Below are 10,555 nucleotides of genomic sequence, written 5' to 3'. Positions count from 1 at the left end.
CTATTCTCTCGTAAAACCGGTAAATTTATACCGGTTACATTGAAAAATTACATATTACATTATACTTATGGGTTTCGATGTTTCTGGGATCGATACTTTTTATAAATATATCGATATTTTATGGTTGCCCCCTTTTTGGCATTCATTCTAGACCAAAAGTATCGAAACAAAATTAAAAAGTGTCGATATATGTTGTAGACCTATTCTCTCGTAAAATCGGTATATTTATACCGGTTACATTGAAAATTTACCTATTACATTATACTTATGGGTTTCGATGTTTCTGTGATCGATACATTTTATAAATAGATCGACACTTTATGGTTTTCCCATTTTTTGGCATTCATTCTAGACCAAAAGTATCGAGACAAAATTAAAAAGTGTCGATACATGTTGTAGACTTATTCTCTCATAAAACCGGTATATTTGTACCGGTTATATTGAAAAATTACCAATTACATTATACTTATTGGTTTCGATGTTTCTGAGATCGATAATTTTTATATATGAATCGACACATATGGTTACTTATTTTTTGGAAACTTTACGTTTGGGAATTATACTGGACAAAATGTTGGAAACAAATCAGTGTTTATTAATTTTTCAGTAAAAAGTCTATTTATACCAACTACATTGTAAATTTACCTTTTACAATAATCTCCATATATCGTACGTATCAACATGACTCTTAATGTGTATAAGAAACATGTATAACAACCTACATCTAACTTTTCTCATCTCATACATAATTACATTCACATACAAAATTATAAATCTTATACAACATTAACCCTACATTTACATCATTACATCCTTTTGTTATTCTTGTGTATCATGGCAACTTTTGTTATCTCCTATCTTCGTTGATTTTGCTTGTGGCTTACGAGATCGTTTAATATTCGCGATCGATCCCACTCTCCAACAACCTATATTCAAATTGTCAGAACGTTAAGTATTGTAAACCACAACATTAATCTACGACTTTTAACAATTTTACCATAAATGAATTTTTAATTCCACTTACAAAATCACCAGTTGCCCCTGTAGAACCGATCGATTCCATCCACATCATCACATACATGCTGCAATCATATCTGTTACAAAATTTGAAAACCACACATGTCAATTATGAATCCTGCATAAATTAAGCTTTTTATTTATGATAACATCTCATACCCATTCAATTGCTTACTATTCTTATGCTCCACAAATTTGAAATTTTTCAAGGGGAACTTTCCTATAGATCCACAGTATTCTACCCAAATGCATTTCTTATTATAAACATCTAATATTTTAATCTGCATTAAAAAATATGAAGTTATGATCCAAAAAAATTATACATTATAATTTACATAATGTCCTTTCATACATACATACATACATACATACATACATACCAATCTCTTAGCATCCTTCACTCTCTGTTTAGCTGCTTCAGATGTAATCATACTATCATATATTGTTACAACACGATCTACTATATCCAACACCAACAAATACCAATTTGAATTATGGTAGTTTATTGTGATCATGATCTGCAACAAATTTCACACCCAATTTGACAAAATTCAACATTCTATATCCGAAAACATCATTTGCAATTGATATGGTGTCTTACCTTCTCACAGTCAGTGAATTTAACATAGTTATCCAATATGGGATCCCAAAAGGTAGCAATACTCTCAACACTTTCTTTGTTGTTGGCATCCAACACATGTTGCTGCAATTACGCAAACAATCATTATTAGTTTACCGTCTATAACATGACTTTTCAACATTTATTAATTTAACTCACCGCTAAGTGGTATGGAATGTAACCAATCCTCTGGAGTGACTTTTTCGAATCGTAGCATACTATCCAGGCGAGAAAATTAATAACCTAAACAAAATTAATTACATAATCAGAACATATTCAATAGGTTTTAACATTTTGTACTTTCTACTTACCACACCACCAACCCATTCCGTAGGTTTCAATGTTGCAACGTCGTATACACTAGCGAATTGATTTCCCATTGAGATTACAAAATATCTGTATGAATCATTAGGATTAATATGTTGTCATGAAATATTTAAATATCACTCACAAAACAATATATTTCACTTACCCCGATTCTAACCCACTATTCCATAAATAATCACAAATTACCGCTTCGATGTCATCAATTCCGCTTGGAATATCAGCTTTTTCAACCTACAATTTTGCATACAAATTTTTGTCACAACAACATGATAAAGATCAAATTAAGTTTTATTTTATTCAACTTACCTTCTGCTTCTTCTTCTGGGGTGCAGGACATTCCGAATCCAAATATGCATCTATAACACTCTCCGGTGTATAGATGACATCAACATCCTTCCTCCTCATTTCTTCCATATTTTCTTCTTCCTCCTCCCTCTTTTCTTCTTCATATTTTTTCAGTTCATCGTATTTTTACTCTACATAGCTCTTCATCTCTTTTATTTCATCCTTCAAATTTTCTCCTCCATCCAAGTATTGATCAACCACCCCCTTCACCCTCGTAAGTTCACTCCTCAATTCCACAACCTCCTTCACCACTCCATCAAAATTTTCACCCGTCACCATATTAAGATCACCCGTTAACACCTCAACTTCTTTCACCACTTCACCTCTCAACACCCTCTACTTCTTTCACCACTCCATCTATTTTTCCTTCCACTTCCCCATTATGCCTCTCAAGTGTATCTTCGACTCTCTCAAGTTTCTCTTCGACTCTCTCAAGTTTCTCTTTGACTCTTGATTGTCTTTGCATGATATCAAATTGGATTTTTTTATATCAACTAATTCAGACATCAAAATGTTGAAGTTACTCTGTTTTCCCTCACTGTCATCCCCCAATACAACCATCTCTTTCTCCTCTGCCTCCTTGCCAATAACCTTCAAAACTAAATTATAATATTAAGACATTGATTATATTCTTAATATTATTTAATTACATTTATTACCCATTCTTGCTTCCTCGGTCTATCCAACTTCAACTTCGCCATCACTCTAACCACCTCCTCCTTCCCCCATGCACGGATGCGTGCCACTCCGGTTCTTTCATAAGCTGGCACTACCTCACAGCCCGACCAAAAATCGAACAGTGCAACATGTATTTATAATAAAATTTATAATTTTATATAATAACTATCCTATCATTTTATATAAAAACACAAAAAAGTTCTTCAACTCATTTACCTCTAAGATTGTTATGCACCTTTTGAGGTATCTTTGATTGCCCTTTTTAAAGGTGATTATTGATTCAATCAATCTCGAATGGACATATTCAGCCCAATTGAATTCACCCTTCAAGCCTTCATCGCAAATAAGCTTCATATAGTCCTTCTTCGTTGACGTATCACCCGTTGGACAAAGAAAGATACCGACAAGGTACAATAGAACTCTGGCCTTCAGCTCATCCCCCCCGTAAGATCCACTTTTGATTTCCTCTTCAATTTCAGCATATGTCACCTTCTGCTTTAAACCATATTTGGAGGCAAGTATTTTCCAGTCCTTACTCTTACAGACTTCTACAACACTTTTGCCTTCATTTTCTACCCCTAATATGGCTGCAGCACATGGGATCCCGAGAGGAAATGAAAAATCACCATACTTAGCAATACATTGTTTGACATCAAATTGCGCCATCAATGATCGACACAATTCCCTCCGAATAGGTTGATCCTTTACTCCTACCAACAATCCAAAACTTATTTCTCCCAGCACATTTAACTGACTCTTCTCCTTAAGGTGTTTTATTAATGAATTCACCCTTTTAATGTTGCACCTTGTCGACACTTCCTACTTTTTTTAACAATATATAATGTTATAGTTCTTATATATTTTGTATCAACGTATTTACAAGTTTAATGAATACCTTATTTTCATGTGCTTTCCTCCGTTCTTTTTATTCTTTACTGTCATTCCTTGACTGTGTGATGTAAGGTTCATTTTCAGCATCACTCATCGAATTTCATTTGGACCTCACATCTTTTGTCACCTTATATTAAGCATAAACATTTTTAATCAATACATTAACACTAAATAATACTCAATGTCAATTTCATTTTACATACCGAATCGCTGTGTGCCATCTTCCTTTATCCTTTTGCATTCGACCATACTATCAACATTTAAAATTTGTAATCAATTTAAAGTTCTTAAATACTTTAATCCAATTATCATTTCAACAATAATAACAAAAAGACATTGATACTTACTAGAAGTACATATATCCACCCTTTGGTTGCTTTCGAGTCTCGGCCTCAATTTCAAAGTCATATGCGCCACCAACAATTTTTTCACCCATTGACTCCATTTTTCCTTCATATATCAGTTTACGTAAATCAAATCAAATACTTGTTACATACACTTTATTCAATATACAAATAAAGATAACTACTCTTGTGGTAAAACGGTTTTCTTCAAAAGAATTTGAATGTCACTACAAAATGTGTCGGCACATTTATACAACCTATAATATTATTTTCTACCTATAATATTTAATAAAAGTATCGACATTTATATTTTACCTTGAATATCACTTTCTACCTGTAATCGGTCTCAAATGTTTCTTTACTCTAAAACCCCAAACAACACATAAAAACCCTATTTTCGATTACTGTAATAATAAAAAACCTAGGGTTTCGACAACATACTTTTCGATTCGACTGCAGCAAAAAACAAACAAACTTCGCTTTAGAAACGCCTTCTGAAATGCAGCAACAATTACGCTTCGATTTCAAAAACTCGTCCGTTCTGTCTATTTTCAGAGGATATTTAACTATGGCCTTTATATTTTCATCGAATATGTTATTTATATTTAATCGATACAATTACCAAAGTGTCAATACTTTTATGTCAGGTGTCGATACTTTCGAAAGGATAATTATCTATTTCTTTGAAAGTATTGATAATTTATTACACGTACTTATTAAAGTATCGACACTTTCAATATATCCGGTAGCGCTTTATCGGTTTTATCATTTTGATACCGGTTTTATCATATTTTTACCTGTTATATCGTTGTGGATCGATACATTTTTTAAAGTATCGACACTTTATAGGCGCTAAAATTACTTCTCTTTTAAATTCACAAAGTGTCGATACTTATATTAAAGTACCGACACTTTAAATATATCCGATAGTGCTTTACTGGTTTTATCATTTCGATACCGATTTTTTTCATATTTTTACCTGTTATATCGTTGTGGATCGATACATTTTTATAAAGTATCTACACTTTATAGACGTTAAAACTGCTTATCTTTTAAATTCACAAAGTGTCGATCCTTATATTAAAGTATCGACACTTATATTAAAGTATCGACACGTTCAATATATCCTGTTGAGCTTTATCGGTATTGTCTTTTCGTGACCGGTTTTATCATATTTTTTAAAACTGCTTATCTTTTAAAATTCACAAAGTGTCGATCCTTATATTAAAGTATCGACACTTATATTAAAGTATCGACACGTTCAATATATCCTGTTGAGCTTTATCGGTATTGTCTTTTCGTGACCGGTTTTATCATATTTTTACATGTTATATTGATATGGATCGATACATTTTTAATTTAGATCAATACAAACCGACAAGTTAAGTTTGCCGGTTGTCAAATTTTTTAATATTTCTTAATGATTTAGACCTACTACATTATTATTACTCAATATTTTCGATAACACTAAATCAAATTTATTAAATATCTTTTAATATATCCGATAACACCGTATATTAACTATATATTAATCTGCTTTCCTGAAACAACCCGTGGATCACGCAAATCCAATCAACATTATAAAACAAATTTCACTAAAGACAAGAAAGGTAACAGTGACCTGTCCAATTGTAATCCTTTGTCCACTTCACACGTGTTCATATATCCACGTGTAAGACATGTCTTGTTCCTTTGTCCGTACCTCGTTTATGGACCCTAAGCCTCCACCATACAACTCTTTTAAGTCCAACATCAATATTTTTTTTGTTTGGAAGTTGAAATATTTCATTTCCCTCAAATATTTTTAATTCATTTTTCGTAAAAATCAATCATTTGATAAAACCTTTAGGTTTGCATGGTTGTTCAGATCTCCCTCTCCCTCTCCCTCTCTATACAGGGCAAGTTATCAAAAAGAGAGTTTCCATACAAGATAAAAAGTTGATGGATTTAATATGATCCTTGTTCATATCTCTCTCATGGAGTAGTGTGTATGAAAAAACAAATCTTAAAACTACATGTTTCCATTAGAACTCAAATTCAAGGTGCTCGCCGGTAGCTTTACATTCCAAATATTCGGTCTCTGTTTCCAGTGGCATCATGCCCGAAACCCCAAATTCATGGTATTCAGGTAGCTCCGGTGGAACAGCGCATCGTATCAAAGCCCAGTTCAAGCCTTCGAAGAACGGATGCTGCTTGATCTCAACAGAACCTTTTTCTGTTCCAAGGCGATTCTCTGGCTCCTTAACCAGCAGCCCTCTCATGAGATCCCTTGCCTGGAAACTAACAAGAGGAGAATCCGGGAACTTGAGGCTCCGTAGCATCACATTAGCCAATGTCTCATCATTCCCCGAACCTTTAAAGGGTGTCCTACCATAGAGAAGCTCGTAAAGAAAGATACCGAAGGTCCACCAATCCACAGCTGCTCCGTGACCCTCCCCTGTAATGATCTCAGGAGCCAAGTACTCATGTGTCCCAACAAAGGAATTGGATCTTGCATCGCTAGGCTCAGCCACTAGCTGAGGCAGTGACCCAAGTTGCGCATCGAGGTCTGGTTTTGCCTTTCTCTTTGTTTTCACAACAGCAGGCAAGAACCTAGGACCGAAGCATGAGACTTGACACGATGGTATGATGCAGAAGGGTTCTGCACAGCTAGATGCTGTGCATGCACTGGATATCCTTGCAGCATCGATATTCGAAGGAGATTTCAGAAGAGTTGGACTAACTGTGCATCTAAGTGAAAGGTCAAAATCTGTGAGCATTATGTGGCCATCTTCTCGAACTAGAATGTTTTCGGGTTTCAAATCACGATAGATAACTCCTAGCATGTGCAAATACTCCAAAGCAAGAAGAACCTCAGCCACATAAAACCTGCACACAAAATGATATATATAACCAGTTCGTAAAGAAAGAGTCATGAACTTAATTGAAGCATCTTCCTTTATTCCTCCTCCTTTCTGTTATTTTTGGTGCTCAATTATAAGATTTTTCAATTATGAGATTTTTCGAACTACTAGAAGAGAGCCTTATCAACATCGAGTTTCATCGTGTAAACATCTTACCTCGCTGCTGTCTCAGGAAAACATCTCCCAGGCTGCCTTTGCCGAAGGACATGGAGATCCCCACCGGACAGTACTCCATAACTAAGCATGATAAGTTGTCTGATGTGAATTGGGTATATAAAGTAGGTAAAATGGGTGATCAAGCATCCTTAATATTTCCCTCTCTGTTTGGGCCCTCGGCATTTTCTTCCTTCTCGCCAAATATTCATTGTCCATTACCTTTATTGCAAACAAGCAGTTTGTACCGATAAGCTCAGCGAGATACACTGTCCCAATATCTCCACAACCAAGCTTCTTTAGAAGATTGAAATGTCTCAAACCCAAGATCCCTTCCTGCACCCGGACCTGACGAATGCTTCCCACTTTGTATTCATTGACATGTGAGGTCTGTTGCCACAACTAGACCCACTTAGGTTGCTACCATCACTGATGCTTGTACTACTATTATCACCATGGCTGCTTGAACATTGGGAGAGGTCTCCCTTTGTTCTATATTTTGGGGTCTTCTTAGCCTTAGGAATTGCAGCTTGGTTGTCATTTTCAATCAAGGCCGGTTTTGCACATCATAATTTCACATGACTCGAGCTCACTTCAGCACTAATATCAGCTGACTGCAACTTCACGGAATCTTGATTAGATTCATGCTTGAATCTTTTATAGAGCAGTGACATCTCTGACAAACTAATTGACTCGTAGTGGAATCCAAGCTTTTATTAACTTCATTAAAGTAGCAGCACAGGCAGGATAGGAAGAACCCTTCATTTTCATTTCATCTTGGCAGAAGTTTTGCACCCACAACCATTTTGGTCGCCCCTGGTGCATTTCTTGTCATTCTGCTTACTGTTTGCGATTGGTCGAACTAGTAGAAGCAACAGCATATTTCAGCCTGCCCCTTCGTCCCGACTTTGAAACTGATGCTCCTTTCGGTAACTCGGTTGAAGCGTGCACAGTATTGTCAGGTTCTAATGTATCACCATCAGCCTTTGGTGATTGAGTTCCTATTTCTCTTGAAGTAGAAACATCAGGTTGAGATGAAGAAGTTCCGGTTCTAATTTGTGTCATGAGCAAACTGAGAAGAAGAATTATCATTTTGGCTCGATGACTTATTCTTGGAAGCTTGTTGTGGCATATCCATGATCCTAGGAGAGGTCGATTTGCTTTCTTCATGCGCCAAAGATACTTCAACCATCCCCCTTATCTTCGTCTCTGGGATGACCAGATCAGCTTGCAACCAACAGAATTGAGCAAACTTTTTATCCTTCCACCTTCTGAGAGCCGAGGAGAACCAGTTGACATTGACAGCGTTTCATAGCAGCCATTTCCGATGCCTTTGAAATGCAAAGATCCCTTAATGCCTGCTTCAATGATAATGGCTCCGAAGCACCAATTGTACGAGTGTGGCATCCCCACTGTAATCGGCTTCTTCAAAGCATTTTTCTTTAGAGTGCTCGAGCCTGCACCTAACCCCTTCGGACCTTTAAGATTGATAGCGTCAAAAAGCCGATTGATATCATCTTCTAGAGAACCCTTGTATCCAAGCTTCACCACACAAGGGTTCCGATCATTATCACCCGGACTCAATCTCGACTGCAGCCGGTACGCGCTTCAGAACGTTGTACCGATTTCAACTCTTCCCCTGCTTCAACAATTTCACATGTACCAGCATATGAACCCATTCCAACTATTGAACCCCTATTAAATTCTCTCAGCTGTATCCAAATAGAAATTTATGATATCACCCTCCAAATTTATACCAATTCATGTTCCCACATCTACCGACTTCAAAGATCCGAATGCAAAGCAAGCTGTGTCCTTACTTTCATCAAATCAACTTTAAAGTTCATATATTCCAACAACCTTATCACGGGCATTGAATTGAAATAAATAAATAAATAAAACTAAAACAAGACGTATAAAAAGGCGAAAAGAGATGAATATAACTTACAGACAGACTAATATTAATGAATATAAAAGCATAAGCAAATCACATCAGCATGATATTGGCAAAACAAATGGCACTGAAAGTAGTACATTTGGCCGAAGCCCAATACACACACAAATGTAAAAGATCAAAACAAACCCAGAAAATGCAAGTTCTAAGATACTTAAAATTTCTATCAAATGCAGTAAAGGAAATCCACCCATGGGACAAATGAAGAAGGTACGAGGAAAAAGAAGGCAAGACTTGAAACGGGAGAAAGAAACAGTACCTTCAGAAAGAAGAAAGAAATGGAAGCATTCAAGCATTTTGAGAGGAAAACGTAAAAAACGATAAAGTTGAGCAACAAATGGATGTTTTGGGATTAAAAATCAGAGCAAAAGTGTAACAACCAAAGAAGAGTTAATGATGAAGGACCATCACTACATTTCTTCAATTCCAATAACTTCCTTTATTACATTGCCAAAGATTTTTCAAAAGCTACACACTACTAAAGCAAAAGGTATAGCGCCGGTCAAAAAATTATATTTTTTTTGTTGAATTTCTTACGACTTGACCCCACTTTTGGGACTTAATATGAGACAAAAAAATAAAAATGGTTACTCCTCAATTTATTTAAAAATTATTACATGTAAAATAATAAAATAATGTATATTTTTATAAAATAATAATTTTATTATTTAAGTGTATTATATAAAATCTATAAAAATAATAATAATAATTTTTTAATACAAACTCAAACATAACAGTGTCAATGGAAAATAAAAACAGATATATTTAGTAGTATATTTTAATTTATACAGAGAATAATCTTGTATGTTGCAACTGGTTAATAATAGAATTTTAATCTTGTCACGTAAGGACAAATTTGGCCCTCTTATATAGGGCTGTCCAATGTGCCATTAGAGAAGCTACATTTTGAGGCTACATTTTGAGGTGTACCGAATGGACAGTAAATGCCTGAAAAGTCTTTAATTTTTTTTAGAAAATAATCTGATCAAAAATGTCTTATAATATATAAATTTAATTAATTTTTTTTTTGGATTTGTCAAAATGACCAACAAATTCGTAACGCGAACTTTAATTTCGCAACTCGAATATATAAATCGCATTGCGATTTTCCAAATTCGCGTTGCGATTTTCCAAATTCGCAACCTGAATCTGTAAATCGCAACACGAATCTGTAAATCGCAACGTGAATTTGTAAATCACAACACATAAGTCAAATTCGAAACACGATACTCAAATTCGCAATGCGATAGTCAAATTCGCAGCGCGGAATTTCAAATTCGCACCGCGGAATTTCAAATTCGCAACGCGAATTTAATTTCGTAAC

The 10,555-nt window shown here is 35.1% G+C and overlaps 1 pseudogene; it reads right to left on the bottom strand.

The window, feature by feature from the left end:
- Positions 1-6,236: 6,236 nt before the first annotated feature.
- LOC120165686 lies at positions 6,237-9,633 on the bottom strand (annotated as a pseudogene).
- Between the last annotated feature and the right edge of the window lie 922 nt (positions 9,634-10,555).

This window comes from Hibiscus syriacus, unplaced genomic scaffold, assembly GCF_006381635.1.
Source record: "Hibiscus syriacus cultivar Baekdansim isolate YM2019G1 unplaced genomic scaffold, ASM638163v2 tig00111587_pilon, whole genome shotgun sequence".
Lineage (NCBI taxonomy): Eukaryota > Viridiplantae > Streptophyta > Magnoliopsida > Malvales > Malvaceae > Hibiscus > Hibiscus syriacus.
Note: the sequence above shows the minus strand (reverse complement) of the source record. Positions and strands in the feature narration are given on the sequence as shown.